The sequence below is a fragment of the Stenella coeruleoalba genome (assembly GCF_951394435.1).
Source record: "Stenella coeruleoalba genome assembly, chromosome: 5".
Taxonomy (NCBI): Eukaryota; Metazoa; Chordata; class Mammalia; order Artiodactyla; family Delphinidae; genus Stenella; species Stenella coeruleoalba.
The window spans coordinates 88,819,149-88,842,495 of NC_137150.1; the positions used below are offsets into that span (position 1 = coordinate 88,819,149).

Genomic DNA, 23,347 nt, shown 5'->3' on the forward strand with positions numbered 1-23,347 from the left:
TCTTTATTTAGTCTCAGTCACAACTCAATGTCTCAGATATGATTCTCCAAGATTGGGGAAAGGCACCTGGACGACTTGACCAAGCAAGAGTCATAATTGTGGAAGAGGGAGGAGGTAAGGTAGAAAGGAGGCTCACCAAGCCCCAGACTATCACGATATGCTCCACAAGTGCCCAGTGTCCTAGTTCAAGGGTCAGCCCATGGCCTGATTTTGTTTGATCAGTAAGCTAAGAATGATTTTAATACTTTTAAAAGGTTTTAAGCTCAAAACACAAAGGAGAATCTGCTACACAGACCCATGTGACACAGAAAGCCTAAAATATTTGCTGCCTATCCCTTTATACAGTTTGTGTACTCTTGTCCTAGAAGGAAAACAAAATGCAACAATTAGAAATGGGAAATATAGCAATGCACAATATGAACTATGTAACTGTAAACTATAAATCAGTTCCATTTGTTCTGCAACCTTATTAAAATCTTGCATTTTTCATCATGATGGCAATCAAAAGCATAGAGAAATGAGTCTCATCTGGCGATGATTTGTCACTGCCACAGCAGACAATGGCTCTGCTTCCAGCCATCATGACCTTGGGCTGCCTCTGGTCTTAGTGCCTGACTTGCCATTGGAGGGAGACGCCATCCTCTCACACCCTGTCCCATTATTCTTCAACCTAAAGGGAGCACTTTACATGGGTCTTCCCTTAGGACGAGGAACCCCTTCCTCCCAGAGTAGAGGTCTTCAGGCTTGTCTGGATAGACTCTTGGGATTCTTGAACCACAGTCTTCAGTTCTGCCAAGAGGAATGAATCTGAAGAAAAACATAGTTTAGATTCAAACTGAGGCTCCTAATACACATGAAAATAGGTTTGATTTCTATTTAATTTTATTTCAATTTGGTTTTGAATAGACCACAAGTATAAATATTTGCTTCCTCTTTGCTGCAAATTTCCTTTAAGACCTGACCTAAGTGTAAAATTTAATAAAAATTTCTTGGAAATGGTAGGATGATTATTTTTCATTTATATTTTCTTTGCCTTTGAAATTTAAATTCGTGTGCCCTTTCTGGGTGGTTGTTTGCTAGCTCATCATTGGTAGATGAAAGTTCCATATGACAAGAAATATCCTAGGGTGCTAAAACACAAGAAAACTTAAAACCTTGCCATGTGCCGTGTGCTACTGCTTTATTTATTAATTTGTGCTTTATCACTCCATTTCTTTTTTTTTAACATCTTTATTGGAGTGTAGTTGCTTTACAATATTGTGTTAGTTACTGCTGTATAACAAAGTGAATCAGCTATATGTATTTCTGTTTTACAAGTGTTAATTAAAAACAGGAACAAAGTAATGCCTTCTTTAGGCTTAGGAGAAAAAGAGCCTTCAACATTAATTCAATAAACACTTCTTAGACTAGTCATGTTAGATTAAAACAATAAGGATTGTGACACCAGTGTCACACATGTGGTTAACTTTATCCATGTGTCTCTTTTCCCTTTGCTTTTTTATTAGTGGAATGAGAAGAGGAGTTTCCATAAAAAGTGGCACCAGACTGTTGTCAGTCAACTCCTGTCACCTTTGTGGTGTGGTCTCTGAATAACCAATTTCTGTTCTGAGCCTCTGTTTCCTTTCTTGTAAAACAGAGCATCAATTTGTCATTGATCTATCCCTTGTGGAAGACATTTGAAGAGAGAATGAGATAATGTCCATAGAATGTTTTATGTTTCTTGGAAGAGAGGTCCTTTGTAACATTTTAAGGACAATTTTTCTAGAAGAACATGAGGATTCACCTGAGATGGTACTGGAACTGCCACTGAGAACACAGACTGGGAAAATGAATCTGTCTGGGTGGATGATGGTCAGAAACAACCCAAAGCCTTGTATTATTTGTTTTTCGGTTCAAACATCTCTTTAGTTGTTCTTCAACCATGATCCTATTTTACTTTATTTATTTATTTGTTTGTTTGTTATTTGTTTTTTTGGGCTGCATGTGTGGCATGCAGGATCTTAGTTCCCCAACCAGGGATTGAACCTGTGCCCCCTGCAGTGGAAGTGCGCAGAATCTTAATCACTGGACCACCAGGGAAGTCCCCCATTATTCCATTTTAAATCCTATGTGAAAGAGGAGATTTGATTTGATAGAACTTTGATACCACATATTTGGAATAAATAATCTCACAACAGTACCTGTATCTTCCTTTCAGCTTTTAAGACATCTACCTTTAAGTTTTTTCCCTTTTGTCCTGTTATGGAGCTACTCTTATTTAAGCACAATAGAACCCAAGTAAATTAGACAAAAAGGAATTAAATTGGGTGTTTTCAAAGACAAGCAAGCAAACAAAAACTATAGTAGACATTTTTTTAGAGGACTCTCTGTAAACTAATGCTTGTGTTCATAATTCATAGTCACTGTTCTCTACTATGCTGACATACATCTCCCTTGAGTTGAGTTGTACATTTATCAAGATCCTGTTGTGTTTACACTCAAACTGGATTAGGCTAGTTGTGTTTGTTGTTGCAATGATCTAATTTGATCACATTTTGCCAATGCTTATTAAAATATGAATTTGAAAGAAAATTATTTTCTCAATAAGAACTAAGAATAGTCAGGAAAGGAATTTTAAAAAGAACCTCAAAAATAATTACCCTTGGATTAGATCTGAGCAGTTAGGAAAATCTGGGATAATTTTGCACTCGAATTGTTTGAAAAACATCTTCAGGTTCTTGCTCCATTAAGAAAACCCCTAAAACTGGAGACTGTAGAGTGAAATATAGGTATCTTTTAAGAAATAAAACTAATATGGAACTCTAATTGATAGAACCATGATTAAAGGAATTACCAAAAAAAGAAATAAGAAAAGATACAAATCACTACATATAAACATGGTAATGTGGTTGGATCTTAAAAACATTATGCTGGAAAAAAGGCAAGAAATTGAATAAGAACTATAACACAATACCATATGTATAAGTTTAAATTCATATACATGAAACAAAAATACACATTTCTAAGAAGTCAAATAAAAACATATGCATTAAACCTACAGGGTATCACTGCCTTTGAAGAAAAAGATGGGAAAGAGATGGGAGTGGGAGAAGGATAGAAGAGAATAAATATACATATAAAAAATATACAAGAGAAGACCCTTGTCTTGGAAAACAATGTTGATGTGTCATGAACCGAGGAGTATGATTAACTCATCCCTCTTTAACAGATGGTCCTACCCCTCACTCTCTCAAATATCATGAACCTAGAAAAGAAGAGAGGTGATGACAGCATTCAAGAGAAGACAAGAGAATTTTACAACTGGGACAGTAATGGATCAGTGTAGTAGTTGTCTTAGCAGACGTCGGTGTTTGCAGTGGGAGAAACTAAGAAGAAGCAAGCTGATTCTTGCTATAGAAGTTCAACAGACTCAGCAGGTATGTCTGGAGGCAAGAGCGCAAATACAGTTGGAAATGGGATTGACTGAAATTCTGCTCAAGGAACAGCTAATACCTTGGGTTCCTTCCTCCAGCCCAAGCAGTCAGGCAGCTTCCCCTCCCTCACTGTCAAGGAAGCTGAGAAGTTTACTTTCTAGAGTAGAGAATGATCACAGTTGGTTGCAGTAGGAGGAATCCCATCTGAAAACTGGTGAATAAAGAAAACTAGTCTATAATGAATGGTGCATCTCTTCAGCTCCTCTTTCCCTCTTGCATCCCAGAACCCCAGCAACTAAGTTTATACCTACACCTACCTCCCCAGTTAGGACATTGGGAAATCTGACACACCAAGAGAAAAGACCTCTGTATAGTGACAGCTGGGGATCTGTAAATGAAATGGCTCAAGATCCTTCCCTTCCACCTACAGTGAGCAAGCCAGCTTGATTCAGCAACACAGAGCTTTCAATCAACTTCTTGGCAACTCATTCTTTTGAGTGCATTGGCAGTCAAGGATAATCAGAAGCCAGAAATCAGTTTTGAATAGTAATTTTGCATTATAAAAATGGATTCTGGATTATTTGCTGTTTTAAATTATCCATGCCTTTGTCCTCTTTTCCTTGTTTAAGATTTTGCCTATGATCCTTAAATAAACAAACACCTATGTAAATCCTCACCACATTCCCTAACTTCCTATAACGATGTGAGGCTTCCAGTCACACTGAAAGGGGAGAAAATTGCTTGTGGTTCAGACATGTATCGACTGGGATCTAGGTCGAAGTATTCTGTCATCTGCTGTTTTGAGCGTGCATGCATGTGTGCATGTGTATGCACGTGTGTGCCTATGTACTTATGCATGCACTCATACTCACGCTCCACTGCAAACCAGTGAGTGCTTGTCAAGCTTTTTGAGAGGAAATGGGCCAGACTGCTGCTGCACTTTGACTTTTCTTCCTGAGAAATCAGGAATTTGGCAAAGCAGTCAAAACCCTAGAAGAGATGCCCTATCTGCTAAACTCAGAGCCATCTATGTGACAGTCCAGCAGAAGTCTACCAGTTTTGTCATCAGTGAACATCTTGGTTGATGAATTAAAGCCTATATACAATCTCTAGAGAGCATCTCTAGCTTTACTATAGGAAGAGAGAGAGAAATGCATGGGGAAGGACTTTCTTATCAGTAGCTTGGGATTTCCCATTAATCTTCCTTTGTGCCCGTGATGCCCTTATGCACTGTTATCTTTAAGAGTGTAAGCTGGAGGTACTATTGCAGGATGATCAGATTGTTCAAATTTCCCTCCCTTAGCCTCCTATGGAAAGTACAAAGACAAATGTTCCTGTTGCAGACTAAGACAAAAACACTTCTGAGTTTCTTAGGAAATGTGTTAACCATGTGTTTTATTTTCTGTATTCTGATGCTTTGACATTTGGGGTCTTGCTGACCCTGGAGGGACCGTTCCTTTCAGGGCTAGCCAATTCCAAGACATAGTAAACAACTCGTCCATTAGGATACCTTTCAAATGTAAACCAATCAATCCAGAGCTCATATGCCTGAGCTCCTCCTTTAAAGTCACCTCCTTTATCAGGTCCTCACACCCTGGGCTACTATCCACCAGCCTAATCAGCCCAGGGACAGGTTTCCAGACAACTAGGGACAGCCCCTATGCCCCAGAACCCACTGAAATTATTTAACCTAGCCAGTCCTAAGCCTGCTTACTCTGTCTCTCTCATTTCTTCCCATGGAAACCTAATAAAGACTCTGGTCCATGTTTTCCCCTACTCCCTCTGTTTCCTAACTGACTCTGGTGCTTCTCCCTGTGGCCCTCCATGACGTGGTATGCCCCATCTTCATGGAACTATGAGTAACAAACTATCATTTTGGTGGCAATCATCTCCTGATTTGTTGGCCTTACCATACTTAACAATGATAAAAACAATTAAAACAGGGAGAGCATGCTATACTGAGTAGCAAATCATAAGAGGCCATCCCTTGAGGTGTAATTCTTCCATGAGACTTTCCCTGACCTCATCAACTTACAATGAACTTATCCTCCTATGAACATCCAGCATTATTGCCTACAACTCTCATTTGACATTTAAATGTGTTCCTTCCTGATACCTTATGTCTGTTGTTTAAATTTCTTGTGTATATCTTGTTCTTCCAACTGAAATATAAATTTCCTCAGGGTATAATTCTCAGCATCTTCAACAATAACTGATGAGTTAATGAATGAATGAACAGATGTAACCTATTAAATTTGATCCAAAACTCACAAAGATCTTACTTTTTCTTCCTTTCTGAACTTTTCTTTGCAGATAACTTTGTATGACTGTGATGAGCCCCAAATTGCAAAACTGCTAAGCATTTTCTTCAGACAAGTAAATTTCTAAGCCTAATAAATACCTAATTATTTCCCTGAATTTATAATCAGATATAATTGTCTGGAGCATCCATAACTTGTTTGCTATCTGTAGGAAGAGGAAAGTGATATTGGGTGCTAGTTAAGAGCACTGTTTTGGATTCACGCAGACCTAGTTTAAATACTAGCTATACTACTTATTAGTTGTGTCTTTGGGCAAGTTAACTGACCTTTTCAGTCCTCAGTTTCTTCACCTGTAAAATGGGGATAACAATACATACCTTAGAGGGATTTTATAAGGATTGCATGCGTAAAGTTGTTAGCATAGTACTGGCATATGGTAGAGGCCAAATAAATGGTGTGACTGTACATGTTACTTTGCCTGGGATACTCTGTTTACTCCTATTGCTCTAGCACAATTATGAACAGCACCCCCATTTTACCCAGAGTTTCAAGTTTGGACAATAAATTGGTCTATCAATGAATGTATTTTTAAACTTTTAATGCTGATTACTACTTAAATATATATGAGATGAATGTATATGTATGATTGAATATACATTTACGTTGGGGCTATGCAATAATCCTTTCCAATAAAGTCCACCCCATCCCTTTGTCTCCATTGCTGAGTAGCAGATTATGGTTTAGTGGCCAAGAGCACAGACCTAGGAGCCAAACAGTCTGGCCTTGAATCCCAGCCATGCATGTTCTAATGTGTAACTTTAGACAATCCATTTACTTAGCATGTATCAGTTTTCTCATCAGTAATACGGAAACAATATAAGCAGTACTTTTATCATACGATGTCATGAAGCCAAAAGTCTATAACTGTATATATGTAAAAATGCTTACAGCAGTGTCTAGCACACAGCAAACCCTCTGTGAGCAGGCATTATTGTTGCTGTCTCTATGTCAGTGTCAACTAAGCTGAAACCAGCTTGTTTCTGTTTCCTGTGAATTGCTATTGGTGTAGAAAACAGCCCTGATACTGCCCTCAGTTCAGATAGCAAGTCTGCATGAATGTTTTACATGATAAACTCCTTAGATGATAAAGATAGAGGAACTTTGTACAATATCATGTGTGATTCTTTAGGATACAAATGTGTTTTGATAATATTGTGGACTGAGTTATGCCCCCCACCCCCCGGCAAATTCATATGTTGAAGCTCTAACCCCTGTGACTATAGTAGGAGATAGCGCCCTTAAGGAGGTAACTAAAGTGAATGAGGTCATAAAGGTGGGACCTAATTTGATAGAACTGGTGTCCTTTATAAGAAGAGGAAGAGACACCAGAGATCTCTCTCTCTCTCTGTGCATGCACAGAGAAGAGACCTGTGAGGACAAAATGAGAAGGTGACTGCCTATAAGCCAAGAAGAGAGGTCTCACCAGATACCAACCCTGACAGCACCTCAGTCTTGGACTTCTAGCTTCCAGAAATTTGAGAAAATAAATTTATGTTATTTAAGCCACCCAATCTGTGGTATTTTGTTATTGCAGCCTATGCAGAGTAATACAGGTGAAAGAGTGTGGTCAAAGATTAAATGTGGAAAGAAAAATTGTGTATAATTTGGGAATTGGGCTAAGAGCATTGGAGGAGCCCTCTATTTAGGTGAGAATTACTAAGTCAAAGGATGCTAAATGAAAAGCTGGTATTGTAAATGTATGAATCTGTTCAAGGATGATACAAAAAGTGAGGACTGTGGTCAAAGTAGACGGTGCATGTCCTGTTTAAAGGCACTGAAATTCTCATTTTCTAAAGCCCCCATACAGGTTAAATGGAACACATCAATAAGGCACTGGTCCTTTGGCCCTGCTCCAGTGAATGTCTTTGGAAGTACAGGTGAGTAGGATTTTCCTCTGGAGAGCACTGAGGTGGGGTTTCATGGGTGAGTAGAATCTACACAAGCAGAGCAATAGGGAAAGAGGGTTCCAGAGAGGAAGAATGGTACAGAACAGGATACCTACAGAACTGACTGCTAGGGTTGTTATGTGACACAGGTACATCAGTTTTTTTAGGGTCCTTTTAAGGTAGTCAATTTTGTTAGAGTAGTGGCACCATATAAAGAAGACTGGAAAATAAGAATGGAAAAATTCATATTGTGTTTGGCTACAAATCCTGGAGTAATACATGTGGAATCAAGTGATTCATTTGAGCAACAGAAAGCTACCATTAAAATAATATTTCCAAATGAATCTCAAGTACTGGTTAGAATGCTTTGGAGGAAGAAGGAATTGGAATGAGTTCCTGTGACTGCACACACTCAAGTAGAGGCTGGTTTGCCACTTAATCAGAGGTGGTACATTGCAAGTAAGCAAATCACCTGGGGACCTTGTTAAGACAGAGTGATTCAGCAGGTCTGAGATGAGGTCTGAGGTTCTACATTTTGAACAAACTGATGCTGCTGATGCTGCTGGTTCCTAACTACACTGTAAGTTGCAAGGAAATAGATGACCTGTAAATTCACTTACAACCTGTAGATCCTTGATTTTACTACCTAGCATGCTGAGAAACAAGCTAAAAATTTGCATTCAATATTAGCTTGAGTCATTTTGCTTGTCTCTATGCATGAAATTATGCATTTCATAATGCCAGGTCAAACCATGCAAAAAAAGGATTAAACACAGCTCCTTGCCTTGCAATTACCTCACCACACACTGTGAGTTAACAGGAGCAAGGAGAAAATAAGCACAAGATTCCAAAATGATTGGAACTAGACTTGAGTTTAGTGATGATGAAAGAAAGATATAAAAGAAAGAACTATGGGACTTAATCATAGATTAGTTTTGTTTTATTTCAGAATATGGTTTGGCTATGTGGAATCTAAAACAAAAGTCAAACATAAAAACAGAGTAGAAAAGTGGTTGCCAGGGGTGGAGGGTGGGGGAAATAGGGAGAGGTTGGTAAACAGGTACAAACTTTTAGCTATAAGATGAATAAGTTCTGAGGATCTGATGTATAACATGATGACTATAGTTGATGATACTATGTTGCACAACTGAAATTTGCTAAGAGAGTAGAACTTAAAAGTTCACACCAAAAAAAAAAAAAGATGAATATGTGAGGTGATGGATGTGTTTATTAACTAGATGGGGAGAATTTTTTCACAATGTATACCTATATCAAATCACCACATGGTACAATTTAATCTTACAATTTTGTATGTCAATTATACCTTAATAAAGTTGAAATGAAAAAAACATATCATTTGGTCTTACCAATCAATATTATACTTAATCCTACCACATCATCATATAATTCCCATGAAACTGCATGTGAACAAAATACTTTCTCAAATCATTTTTTCCTAGTGGCTCCTTTTAGACCTTGAGGTCATATAGAAAATACTTCATCAGCAGCATGTTAAAAATATTTAAGAATCACAGATTTTCATTTTAAGGAGTTTCCTGCATGGGCACCTTTTTAGTTTTAGTTCCTTGACAAAATCATTTTTATAAAGTTAGTTAAACATTATTATTTTTTAAGATTCATTTTAATCACTCATCAAAAGCACTTACAGATTGTTTTATCTATTGGAAAGGGGTGAGGATGACCTTACAGAGGAACTGAGATGAAAGCTTATGGTGAACACAATTATTCTTAGCATGAAATATTAGGAATGGGTAATTATAAAATAGAACATGGTGTGTTCTTGGATTGGAAGAATCAATATTGTGAAAATGACTCTACTACCCAAAGCAATCTACAGATTCAATGCAATCCCTATCAAATTACCAATGGCATTTTTTACGGAACTAGAACAAAAAATCTTAAAATTTGTATGGAGACACAAAAGACCCCGAATAGCCAAAGCAGTCTTAAGGGAAAAAAACGGAGCCAGAGGAATCAGACTCCCTGACTTCTGACTATACTACAAAGCTACAGTAATCAAGACAATATGGTACTGGCACAAAAACAGAAACATAGATCAATGGAACAGGATAGAAAGCCCAGAGGTAAACCCATGCACCTATGGTCAACTAATCTATGACAAAGGAGGCAAGGATATACAATGGAGAAAAGACAGTCTCTTCAATAAGTGGTGCTGGGAAAACTGGACAGCTACATGTAAAAGAATGAAATGAGAACATTCCCTAACACCATACAACAAATAAACTCAAAATGGATTAGAGACCTCAATGTAAGACTGGACACTATAAAACTCTTAGAGGAAAACATAGGAAGAACACTCTTTGGCATAAATCACAGCAAGATCTTTTTTGATCCACCTCCTAGAGTAATGGAAATAAAAACAAAACTAAACAAATGGGACCTAATGAAACTTCAAAGCTTTTGCACAGCAAAGGAAACCATAAACAAGACAAAAAGACAACCCTCAGAATGGGAGAAAATATTTGCAAACGAATCAATGGACAAAGGATTAATCTCCAAGATATATAAACAGCTCATGCAGCTCAATATTAAGAAAAGAAACAACCCAATCCAAAAATGGGCAGAAGACCTAAATAGACATTTCTCCAAAGAAGACACACAGATGGCCAAGAAGCACCTGAAAAGCTGCTCAACATCACTAATTATTAGAGAAATGAAAATCAAAACTACAGTGAGATATCACCTCACACCAGTTAGAATGGGATCATCAGAAAATATACAAACAACGAATGCTGGAGAGGGTGTGGAGAAAAGGGAACCCTCTTGCACTGTTGGTGGGAATGTAAATTGATACAGCCACTATGGAGAACAGTATAGATGTTCCTTACAAAACTAAAAATAGAATTACCATATGGTCCAGCAATCCCACTACTGGGCATATACCCAGAGAAAACCATAATTCAAAAAGACACATGCACCCCACTGTTCACTGCAGCACTGTTTACAATAGCCGGGTCATGGAAGCAACCTAAATGCCCATCGACAGATGAATGGATAAAGAAGGTGTGGTACATATATACAATGGAATATTACTCAGCCATAGAAAAGAATGAAATTGAGTCATTTGTAGACCTGGATGGATCTAGAGACTGTCATACAGAGTGAAGTAAGTCAGAAAGAGAAAAACAAATATTGTGTATTAACGCATATATGTGGAACCTAGAAAAATGGTACAGATGAACCGGTTTATAGGGCAGAAATTGAGACACAGATGTAGAGAGCCAACATATGGACACCAAGGGGGGAAAGCGGTGGGGGGTGGGGATGTTGATGTGATGAACTGGGTGATTGGGATTGACATGTATACACTGATGTGGATAAAACTGATGACTAATAAGAACCTGCTGTATAAAAAAAAATTAAATAAATTTTAAAAATTAAAAAAAATAGAACATGGTGAATTTACTTGTTTTAAAATCAAAAGGAGATTGAACTTTAATGGGAGTAGGTCATAGGATTTTTGTTTATATAAAGTATGCTGACTATAGAATAGTGGAATTTAAGGAAAGAAAAGTGTTCTCTCTTTGAAAGAAATAAAGAATGGCTGATGTTCTTTCTTTGATTTCTTTGAAATCATGTATTCCATTGCCTTCATTTTACAAATGAGAAAATCAAGGCTCAGAGCATCTGAGTGATTTACCAATGACCACTCAGTATATTAGCAGCGAGGGAGGAATGCAGTTCTCTCTAAGCAGTGCTGAGCTGTTTCCACAACACCATATAGATATATTTTGGATAACCAATAATCTCACCATTATTCAGATTAGATATTATCCTTTCATATGTCCCATCATTTCAGAGGAAAGATGTTAGTGATACTTTTATGTGATCAGAGAAGATTTTACTGAAGAAGTAGGCCTTTAGTTTGTCAATAAAAAATTGCATAGCAAGTGAATAAGCAGAAGGATGAAGAAGGGATTTTAGAACCCAGAGGTGATAGTTTAGCAAAGTGCAAAAGCAGAAGTAGCAGGAGATAGTCCTGCGACCTGAGGATACTGACTAGTTGGAGGTATTGGGGCAGCAAAATTGGGTGAGAGGGTGGGACCAATGATCAAAGATCTAGGAAAGCCAGGCAAGTAGTTGAACTTAGTGCCAGAACTTAATTGAACTTAATGTCAGAGTGCAGGGCCAGCACCAGCGATATGCTGGGGACCAGCTCAAACCAACTATGAGCTGATTATATGTTTCTCCTCCCAATTTGGAGGTTAGTAACATCATAGAAGCAGCTTGAAACCGGTCATGGTGGGAGTATTTACACCGTGGAAATCAGCAAACACTACCCAGAAATGTTTTTCTTCCTGGAGAGCCAGTGTAGTGGCATATCTAGACAAAATGTAAGTCTGTGTTCTGGTAGCTGGACTAGACAATGCAGAAGGAAGGAGAATTGAGAGGAGGATTGCGGGCATGGAAACCTCCATCACCCTGTCTGTTGAGAAGCTTTAGAGGCATGTTCTCCCTCTAGTTTTCACAGTAAATATTAAGTACATGTCCATGACTCCTTAATTTGTGGAACACAGAGATCCTGATTCGTATCATTCAATCTGGTGCCATACCTAGCATTCTGAATTTGGCTCAATTCCAAAGTGCTTCTGGTAGGATGAGAATGAGCAACCCCATTAGGAAAAGAATAAGCTAAGAAAAAGAGAGTCTAAACACTGAAAATAATTCTGTGTTACATTAAACTCTAACATCTGCCATGCCTAAGGCAAGATAAGATTTCTATTAAAAATTACTGTTATATTTACTCCAGTCATATAGAAGGCTCCCAGCAAACTTCTCATCATGATTTTCATCACCACCATCAGCACATCAGCAGCAGCAGCAGCAGCAGCAGCGGAACGCTCATTTATTGAGCACTTACCCTAAGCCAAGCCCTATTCTAGCAATCCAATCATTATTTTGTTAAGTGGTTACCATGTGCCAGGCTTGTGCTAAATTAGTGGTTCTTGGTTTTCTTGGTCTCAGGACCCCTTTACACTCCTAGAAATTGTTTAAGGCCTCAAAGAAACTTTGATTATGTGAGCTATAGCCATTGATATTTACTGTATTAAAAAGTACATTAAAATGTGTATTTATTAATTCTCTTAACAGTAATAATATAAATCCATTACACGTTAACATAAAACATTTTAATGTGAAAAACTATTTTTTCCAAAGCAAAATGAAGTTAGTGAGAAGAGAGTCGTTGTTTTATAATCTTGCAAATCTCTTTAATAGAAGGCAGCTGGATTTTCTCATGTCTGCTTCCTCGTTCTATCTACTGCAATATCTCTCACCATCTAGTTTCTGGAGAATTCCATTCTGCACTCATGTGAGAATGAGATAAAAAAGGCAAATAGTGTCCTAGTATTTTTACTAAAATAGTTTTGACCTCATGACCCCACCCTGCCAGAGTCTTGGGGATCCCTTAGGAGTCCCCAGACCATGCTTTAAAAACTTCTGTACTGAACTGGATATGTAAGAGTGGAATCAAATTTCTCTCACCCTCACAGAACTTACATTGCAAGTCTCATTCTCTTATATGCCTTATTTAAGCTCACAATAACCCTATGAAATGGTTGCTTTATTGCTTCCATGTCCCACATGAGGAAACTGAGGACCAGAGAAAATATAATATTGAGGTACTATTGGCAGAATTCAAAATGGCAGAGCTGGTACTCGATCCAGAGATGATGCTCGTATCTACTACATATCCTGCTTCCTAAAGCATGACACAAAGAATGAATTTCTTACCCACTTTTCAAAGGTTCCACCTAGTAAGAAAGTGTAATCATCTTTTGAAGAGATCCTTTACAAGACAACTCCCAATCCAGGTATTCTGTCACAACTGAAAGTATTATCCCAAGGCAGGCCTTTCTTTTTTGGAATGATAGCAAGCGATTGGGATGGCTGATGTACTCTCAGAATTTGGAAGTGGAGGATAAGGATGTGTATGGGAGACCTGGCCGGGAAACTGCAGTCTTCGAACCGAGCCCTGCTGTAGTGAGAGTTAAAAAATGAAAAGGTTGTTTCTTGTTTCCAGTCAGCCAGAACAGTGAGCTGCCATGGCCCACAGGACTCTCTACTTCCCCAAAGATTCATTCCTGGCTGCAGAGACATGGTGACACAGGTTAATAGCTTTTCTCTGCTGAGATCAGGCAATAGATCTGAGTGCTACCTATCACCGTACTTACAGGGAGTAATGAATTATAGACATCATTATTGTCAGATGACCCAGTGATGAAACAGAAAATAACTGTGACATCATCGTAATTTATTGAAAAATTCTCAGGAGTTTTATAAATAAAACTCTCTTTACATATAATTTCTACTACCTCAGTACCATGCAATGAGCTTCTTAGGTATAACTACCATAGAATTCTTTCAAGAATTACAAGGTCTGTGAGACTTCCTTGCTGGTGCAGTGATCCTGCCAATGCAGGGGACTCTTGTTCAATCCCTGGTCTGGGAAGATCCCACATGCCGCAGAGCAACTAAGCCCATGTGCCACAACTACTGAGCCTGCATGCCACAACTACTGAAGCCCGCGCACCTAGAGCCCATGCTCTGCAACAGGAGAAGCCACCGCAATGAGAAGCCTGTGCGCTGCAATGAAGAGTAGCCCCGCTCACTGCAATCAGAGAAAGCCCACACGCAGCAACAAAGACCCAATGCAGCCAAAATAAAGAAAATTAATTAATTCAAAAAAACCTAAACCTTCAATGGCTCTCATTACATGCAACATGAAGTCTGAAAAGTCTTTGGTGATTTGCCTCTGACTCATTTTTTCCAGCCTCTCTCATCCTTGGCCACTCCTCCAAGAGCACTGTTGTCATTCTACAGTGATGTTGCTTTTTCTTGCACAGGCTGGAAGGCCCAATCCCTAATTTTCACCCCATAATCTCCTTACCTATCTTCAAGACTTAATTTAGGGAGCACCTTTTCTCTAAAGCTTACATCAGTTACCAAAGCTGAGTTTATTTATTCATTTAACAGGGAATTCATTGAGTGCCTATGTTATGCCAGAAACTGCTCTAGGGGTTGGGGGTGCTGCTGTCATCAAGGTAGAGACCAAATTCTTATTCTCAATATTACAGAATAGTGTCGGGGAAATGGGTAGATGAAGGGACTTTCATATAATAAAAGAATGTGTACTAATAAGTAAATTATAAGTAAATAAATAAACAAGAGCAAAATAAATAAGGATTTCATATGATGCTACAAAAAATAATAAGAAATAAAAAGGTAATATAACAGAGACTAGGGGAGAGTTAAGTGTGGCAGTGTGTTAGACAGAACTATGAGACCCCAAAGATGTCCACACTGTAACCCTGGGAATCTGTGATCATGTTATTTTACATGGCAAAAGGGATGTTACAGGTGTGATTAAGATTAAGAACGTTGATATGGGGAGATTATGCTGGATTATTCAGGTGCATCCAGTCTAATCACAAGTCCTTAAAAAAGGAAAACATTTCCCAGCTCTGGTCAAAGTGTGAGGGGAGAAGAGAAAGAGAGAAAGAGAGAGAGAATGATGATTAATAAAGGCGGAAAGGATGCAACATTGTTGGCTTTTGGGGTTTTTTTAAAAATAATTTATTTATTTATTTTTGGCTGTTGGGTCTTCGTTTCTGTGCGAGGGCTTTCTCCAGTTGCAGCGAGCGGGGGCCACTCTTCATCACGGTGCGCGGGCCTCTCACTGTCGTGGCCTCTCCCATTGCGGATCACAGGCTCCGGACGCGCAGGCTCAGTGGCCATGGCTCATGGGCCCAGCCACTCCGCGGCATGTGGGATCTTCCCGGACCGGGGCACGAACCCATGTCCCCTGCATTGGCAGGCGGATTCTTAACCACTGTGCCACCAGGGAAGACCCAACACTGCTGGTTTTGAGCATGGAAGAAAGGGACCATGAGCCAAGGATTTCCTAGAATCTGGGAAAGACAAGGAAACAGATTCTCACCAAGGTTGTTCCGAAAGAAACACAGCCCTGCTGATATTTGACACCTGTGAGATGGGTGTTGGACTTCTGACCTACTGAACTGTAAGATTATAAATTCATATTGTTGGAATATTACCCAGCCATAAAAAGAAAGAAATTGAGTTATCACTTTATTATTTGTAGTGAGGTGGATGGACCTAGAGTCTGTCATACAGAGTGCAGTCAGTCAGAAAGAGAAAACAATACCGTATGCTCACACATATATATGGAGTCTAAAAAAAAAAATGGTTCTGAAGAACCTAAGGGCAGGACAGGAATAAAGACGCAGATGTAGAGAATGGACTTGAGGACATGGGGAGGGGGGAGCGTAAGCTGAGATGAAGTGAGAGAGTAGCATGGACATATATGCACTACCAAATGTAAAATAGATAGCCAGTGGGAAGCAGCTGCATAGCACAGGGAGATCAGCTCGGTGCTTTGTGACCACCTAGAGGGGTGGGATAGGTAGGGTGGGAGGGAGACGCAAGAGGGAGGGGATATGGGAATATATGTATATGTATAGCTGATTCACTTTGTTACACAGCAGAAACTAACACACCATTGTAAAGCAATTATACTGCAATAAAGATGTTAAAAAATAAATTCATATTGCTGAAGCCACTACGTCTGTAAACTGATGCAGTTAGCTACTTAAGACCAGTTGGTCAGGGCTGCTTTCACTGAGGAGGAACACTTGACCTGAGATCTAAATGATAAGAAGAAGCCAACGTTGTGAACCTCATGGGAAAAAGAATCCAGGCAGAGGGAAGTGTAAGTCTCTGAGGTTGGAGCAGACTTGGCATGATTTACAATAATGGTGAAGGCCAGTGTGACTGGAACATGTCATGAGTGGGAGCCCAGGATGAGATCAGAGGTACAGGCAGACACCAGGCCATTGAGAGCCTTTTGCTGCTATAACTACCACTGTGGCACTTTCATCACCCCAGCTTACACATAAGGAGACCCCTCATTACACTTGAGTCCCTTGAGATTCTTAACAGCAGAGGCTGCTCCCATTCATCTTTGACACTCAACACAAAGTAGTTATAGTGGTTCAAACATAGCAAGTCACACATGTATAGCTGTGGGGTCACTGTTTGAGATTCTTTAGAAAAACAGAACAATAGTAAGATTAATCTCTGTTGTTTTGGAAATACCCACACTTGGGAGCTCCCTGAGTTTTAATTTCTTCCTGCTTGTCATCATTTGGGTAACCATTTTATGGTACATTAAGGGAAAATGATCTATGTTGGTCTGTGAACTAAAAAGCAGAAATTCAGGTGATAAAATTGTTGACTGGGGTCCTTAGCGGAAATGTTTTCAACACTGTTATCATAATCAGGTATATTTATAGCTTAAAAAAGAAAGTATCCCTTGTGTGTTTATGAGATGCAGAATTTTCCTAATAGTTAAATCTATTTTGGAAAACAAAGTGGAGATAACGTGCATTCCATTACTGCAAGCATGAATTTGTAGAAAGCCTGTTTTGTGCCAGAAACACATCTCGTGCAAGCCCTGCTCCACCCCACTGAGGTGGTGCACTTATTATTCCTGTTTCACAGATGGCAAACTCAGCCACAGCAGGGATAAGTGACATGACCAAGGAGACAATGCTAGCCAAGGAACCATGACCCCAGGCCTCTGGCTCCAGAGATTACATTCTTAAATACCAGACTACATCCTTCCCATTCCTCAAGGAAGAGGCAGAATTAGGAGTTAAACTTTAAGCCTCTCAGGAAAAATGTCAGAGAGCTGTGTATGGTAAATTTAAAGGTTTCTAAAATTTCAACTATACTACAAGTCATTGTTTTCCTCTCTGTAGTTACTGCCTGGATTAAAGATCATCAAAGAACCCCTTTTAAAATATACTTTTGATGGAGCAAAAGAGGGTAGGCCTAAGAAGGCATACCTTTCCTGAAACTGTCTGCTAAAAAATAATTAGCTTGTTTTCTAACATTATGATCATAAGGAGAAAATGCAGCTGCTTTTGTCACTGTGATGGATGACATAAAGTATTTTGAATTTAGATAATTTATTTTATTTTTACATTTGAACTGCCATCCAAGACAGTTCCAATTTGTGATGTAATCTCCAAAGATTTGTTTTTTGTCTCTAATTTGAAGGAGTCTGGCAATATCTCTGCTTCAGATGGGTAGTTTATATAGTTAACCAGTCAATGCTAAATTACTTTCAATAAAATTAATTCAGGCTGCCACTATCATTGAAGATTATATATATATATATATATATATATATTCTCTGCTGGTTCAGTTGCCTAAGATGTCCTAGATCAGTTTGAAGAAAATAAATAGAATAAGTAAAATCAACACATGAAAATAAATAACTTCATTTTTAATTTGTTCTATATGTACAGTACTCCCATTCATTAGTTATTCTATTTAAATTATAATGAATTGCCACAGGAGGATGGATGTCTTTTGAGATTGGGTCTGCTCTGTGGATGAAACTAAAGGCTAGAAATGAAAAAAAAAATGTTATTGAGTTCTCTTATTGATTCACTGGATAAATTATATTGCATCTTATTTGTTTGTCCGGCCACTGATACAAGAAGGTGTCTTAGTTCGTTTGTGCTGCTATAACAGAACACCATAAACAACGGAAATTTATTTCCCATAGTTCTGGAGCCTGGGAAGTTTAAAATCAAGGTGCCAGTAGATTTGGTGTCTGGTGAGAGCCTGCTTCTTGGATCCTAAATGGCCATCTTGCTGTGTCCTCACATAGCAGAAAGGGAAAGGGAGATCTCTGGGGTCTTTTTCATAAGGGCACTAATCCCATTCATGAAAGTTCCACTCTCTGACCTAATCACCTCAAAGTTCCCACCTCCAAACCCATTACATTGGGGATTAGAATACAACATATGAATTTGGGGGGAGTCACAAACGTTCAGTCTATAGCAAAAGGTAACAGGAAACTCTTGTGAATACTACATACCTCCCTGATAGTCATCCTTCTTAACAGTACCAATTGATTCATCAAATTCTCACTGCATACCCGGCACTGTCCTGGATATTGGTGGAGTTGCAAATACAAATCTCATGTAAATCTTGATCTTAAAACACTTATACTACAATAGTGTAATAGTATAAATTTATACTATAATAATATTAGTTTAAATATATACTATAAGTATTAAATATAGTATCATAGAAAAGCTGTCATTATAGTGATGGCATATACATGTTATTCTTTTTTTCAGTACGTGGGCCTCTCACTGTTGTGGCCTCTCCCATTGCGGAGCACAGGCTCCGGACGCGCAGGCTCAGTGGCCATGGCTCACGGGCCCAGCCGCTCCGCGGCATGTGGGATCTTCCTGGACCGGGGCACGAACCCATGTCCTCTGCATCAGCAGGTGGACTCTCAACGACTGCGCCACCAGGGAAGCCCTACATGTTATTCTTACGTGTCCTTTGAAACTAAATCTAGAGCTATCTCCTCAGTGAAGCTTTCCCTGATGCCCCCAGGCTGAGTAAGCTCTCTATCCTCTGTGCACACATGATTTGTAAATTGAGTTTCTGTAATTCATCTGTATTAATACAGTGGATACTTATATCTCTTCCTGAATTTAAAGCTCTGTGGAGAAGGGAGTGTGTCTCAGTCCTCTTTGTACCTCTACCTTGACTAGGCCAAAGAAAGGTGGCCATGGTGTTTGTTAAATAAGTAAATAAATGAATCAATAAAGGATGCAACGTAGCAAGAGTATTTGAGGAGAGTAGAGGAAATAATAGGAGAGGGGCGAGATCATGGGGTGCTTTGAGTTCTGGGCAACAGAATTCAGGAGCAAAATTGTGATACAGTGAAAAGGGCATGAACTGTCATGAAACATTCGGCAAGGTAAGAATAATAGCTAACTTTTTTTTTTTTAGAATAGCTGACTTTTATTGAGTGTTTATTTACATGCCAGGCAGTGTTCTATGTGCTTTATGTATATCATTTTAAGTATTCCTCACATTAAGTAAGTCCAATTATTCCCATATTACAGAGGAGGAAACTGAGGCCCAGAGGGGTAATTAACTCCACAAGATGGCATAGCTAGCAATGGTGAAGCCAGTATTTAAATGTAGACATTCTAATTACTATTTTAGAGCTACCTCTAGTTAGCTCTATCTGGGGAATATATCTAAGTATATAAACTGTCTAGTATAGTACACAGCAAAGTCTATGTCAATAAAAAACATGTTATTTCCTCCCCTCTTCATCAGTCAAAAGTTTTAAAACAACAGGTTTTTGAGCAGGATATATAACAATATTAGAACCATGCTTCTCATGAATTGCATTGAGGAAGGCTTGGAATTATTTCCTTGGACCAGTTTAGCATTGGAACATCCACTGGGAAACTATGAAACAGAATTACAGGAATACTAGAGGGTAGAGTGTCCAAGAGACCATTAAAAGGGTCAGTCTGATCTTTGGCATATTTGTTGACTGGTTCTATAAAAATACAGGAAAACTTAACAGATACTGTTTATGCAATAAGAGTGAAGTTGGTGAGCCTCAAATTTGCACTGAAGTCTCAGGGGAGTCTGAATTTAGTGGGAATATCATTATCAGTCACTTCCACTTAAATACTGTGCCTATTTAATCAATCAGACAAAGAGGGCAAATCAACATGGTTCCCTTTAGACCTTAAAATGAAAACCTTCTACTTAGAAGAATTCAGAGTCACCACAGCAGTTATGTTCTTAATGCTGCAGTAGAACATGTAAACACCCAACCATGGAGATCATGTAGAGGCTCAGGAAGTAAGTGAGGAAAAGTGTCATCTCTGATCCTCTCTATTTTTCCTAATATTGTCCAGATTGCTTTAGTTTGTTCTGGTCTCTTAAAAATGTTGAAAGAGGGCTTCCCTGGTGGCGCAGTGGTTGAGAGTCCGCCTGCCGATGCAGGGGACACGGGTTCGTGCCCCGGTCTGGGAAGATCCCACATGCCGCGGAGCGGCTTGGGCCCATGAGCCATGGCCGCTGAGCCTGCGCGTCCGGAACCTGCGCTCCGCAACGGGAGAGGCCACGACAGTGAGCGGCCCGCGTATCGAAAAAAAAAAAAATTGAATGAATCTTCAGTCTTTAAAAAGGCAGATTTTACATACAATTTGTAAATTAGATACAGACATAAAGGAGTCCCCCACCCCTACCAAAAAAAAATCACTATGTCAATTCACATACCACTGGGAAAATAATCAGTTAGAGTGAGTCAGCCAGATAATTGGTACCTCAATATGATCAATATCTTTAAGCCCTGAATTCAGAGTTCTTGTAGTCTAAGGCAATTTTGTATGCAGATGCTAAATATGTATTACCTGGGTTTTCTTGAATCCTATCTGTACAACTGAGTAGTCACCTCTTCCTGCTCAGCTATGTGGAAGTTAACTACTAGATTTCTACATAAATTATTTTAGGTGGACCTAGGTTGTCTCTGTTTTGTTTGTTCATTTTCTGACATCCTGTTAATTTCTAATAATTTCTTAAAATTGTTTAGACAAGAAACCGCCTTTCCATGCTTGTTTGATCAGATAACAACCTAATTGCAGAATCGCTTCTTAGTGTTATCTAAATCAAAATCAACTTGGCAGCTAACTTATAATTTCCCATTATTAGTGCCCCACAAGCCACCAAGCTTCTTTCTTGTGGTATACTGAATAAAATGAATGGATGAAAGTCTTTTTCTTTTTTTTTCCACCATATGTTGCTCCAATCACAGCTTGGTGAGTGTGTGTGTGTGAATGTGTGTCGACAATCTAAATAACTTAAACTATGTTGTAGTAGTTAACTTTATGTGTCAACTCAGCTGGGCCACTCTGCCCAGATATGTGGTTAAACATAATTCTGGGTGTTTCAGCAAGGGTGTTTTTGGATGAGATTAACCCTTAAATTGGTGGACTTTGAGTAAAGCAGATTGCCCTCCATAATGTGGGTAGGCCTCATCCAATCAGTTGAAGGCCTGAATAGAACAACAGGCCGACCTCTTCTGAGCAAGAGGGAATTCTACCAGCACATGGCCTGAGGACTTAGACTGCAAGATTGGCTCTTCCGTGATTTTCTAGCCCAATGGCCTTTAGAGCTGAATTGCAACGTTGGTGCTTCTCTGGTCTCCAGTCTGCTAACCTACCCTGTAGTTTTGGACTTGCCAGCATCTGTAAACATGAGTCAATTCTTTAAAATAATTCTCTTTTTATTTATATACATATTCTATTGATTCCACCTCTCTGGGAAACCCTGACCAGTACATAGGCATTCTCTAATTTTTTATTAAATAATCAAAGAGTAGAACTTTGTGGTAGCAAAATGTATATCACTGTTGTCAAGTTTGTTTCTTAGTGCAAAACCAAATGATTCGTTTTCTTTCTCTTGTCTATTCAGTTGTGTTTTGATTTAAAAATCTACGTTTATATGTATTAGAGATGAATAACAGTTAACACAATAAATTATGTATTAGCCTCAAATTTCTCACTGAGAATACCTCTAAGGGATGGGTTAAGAAATGCGGAATATTGAGCAGCTGCTGGTGCCCTTTTGGAGAAGAAAGTGCTGGGCCAGAGTCTTTACAGTGCAGCTTCTTGGCATCTGATTTTTGTTGCTGAAAAAGTGCTTAAGACTGTTTTAAGACCACATAAGACCAGCTATGGTCTTGTGGGGGATGTTTCTATTTACCAAAAGAAATCCCTGAAGAGACCAATTGACCTAGGTATACAGAGAAATAGACTTCTGAAGGCAAAAAGTCCACTTATCTGTGATTATGGGGGGCAGTCTTGGTGATTGGGTAGATCATCTCTCAGTACTTCTCAAGCTAGAGTACTGAAGTATTCCATGGATATATGGGAAACTCTAGGATAAATGTAGTCCAGTTTTCCATAGAGTCAATTTTTCAGCTTTATTGGAAAGATTAATAAAAGCACATGGCCAGTAAGTTTAAAATGTTATTTCTATCAGTTTTTTATAACTACAGAAAGTTTATTAGTGGTTACTAGGCCTGGGGCATGGGGGGGTTGGGGAGTGACTGATAACGGGTGTGAGATTTCTTTAAAATTATTTCATAGTGAAGCAAACATAAATATATTACAGACCAGAATGCAAAACTTGCACAAATTTTACAAAATTGCTAAGGAAGACTTTACAGATATGTGGCTTCCAGTGGATTCCTAATCATCATGTTTCCCAGTATGAGTTAAGATTTGATTCTCTATTGCCCACAGCAATACAGCTTTTTTTTTTTTTTTTTTTTGCTTATTTACTTTTGGCTGCATTGGGTCTTCATTGCTGCATGTGGGCTTTCTGTAGTTGTGGCGAGAGGGGGCTACTCTTTGTTGTGGTGTACGGGCTTCTCGTTGCAGTGGCTTCTTTTGTTGTGGAGCACGGGATCTAGGTGCGCGGGTTTCAGTAGTTGTGGCGCACCGGCTTAGTTGCTCTGCAGCACGTGGGATCTTCCTGGACCAGGGCTCGAACCCGTGTCTCCTGCATTGGCAGGCGGATTCTTAACAACTGTGCCACCAGGGAAGTCCAGCAGTACAGCGTTGATTAAAAACAGTTTCAAAAATATGGTCTTGGAATAGACTGGCTTTAGGAAATGACAAGTATTGAAGAAAAGAGGAGAGGATGAGCTCCATTTGAAAGATCCCATTTCCTTCCTTGGATTAAAAGTGAATTAACTCTCCTAAAGAAGAGTCAATAGAAAGCCGGAGCTACGAACAGAGAGGTTTTTTTTCTTTTTGGACAG

At 39.0% G+C, this 23,347-nt stretch overlaps 1 protein-coding gene across 3 annotated transcripts in view; it reads left to right on the forward strand.

Annotated features, from left to right (window-relative positions):
• Positions 1 to 23,347, forward strand: part of MORC1 (MORC family CW-type zinc finger 1) — a 351,409-nt gene that overhangs the window by 116,844 nt on the left and 211,218 nt on the right. For all 3 annotated transcript variants that reach the window (XM_079922605.1, XM_079922604.1, XM_079922607.1), the window contains exon 3: positions 7,531 to 7,611. The gene's annotated coding sequence lies outside the window, so the exon portion shown is untranslated. The remainder of the gene's footprint in view (positions 1 to 7,530; positions 7,612 to 23,347) is intronic.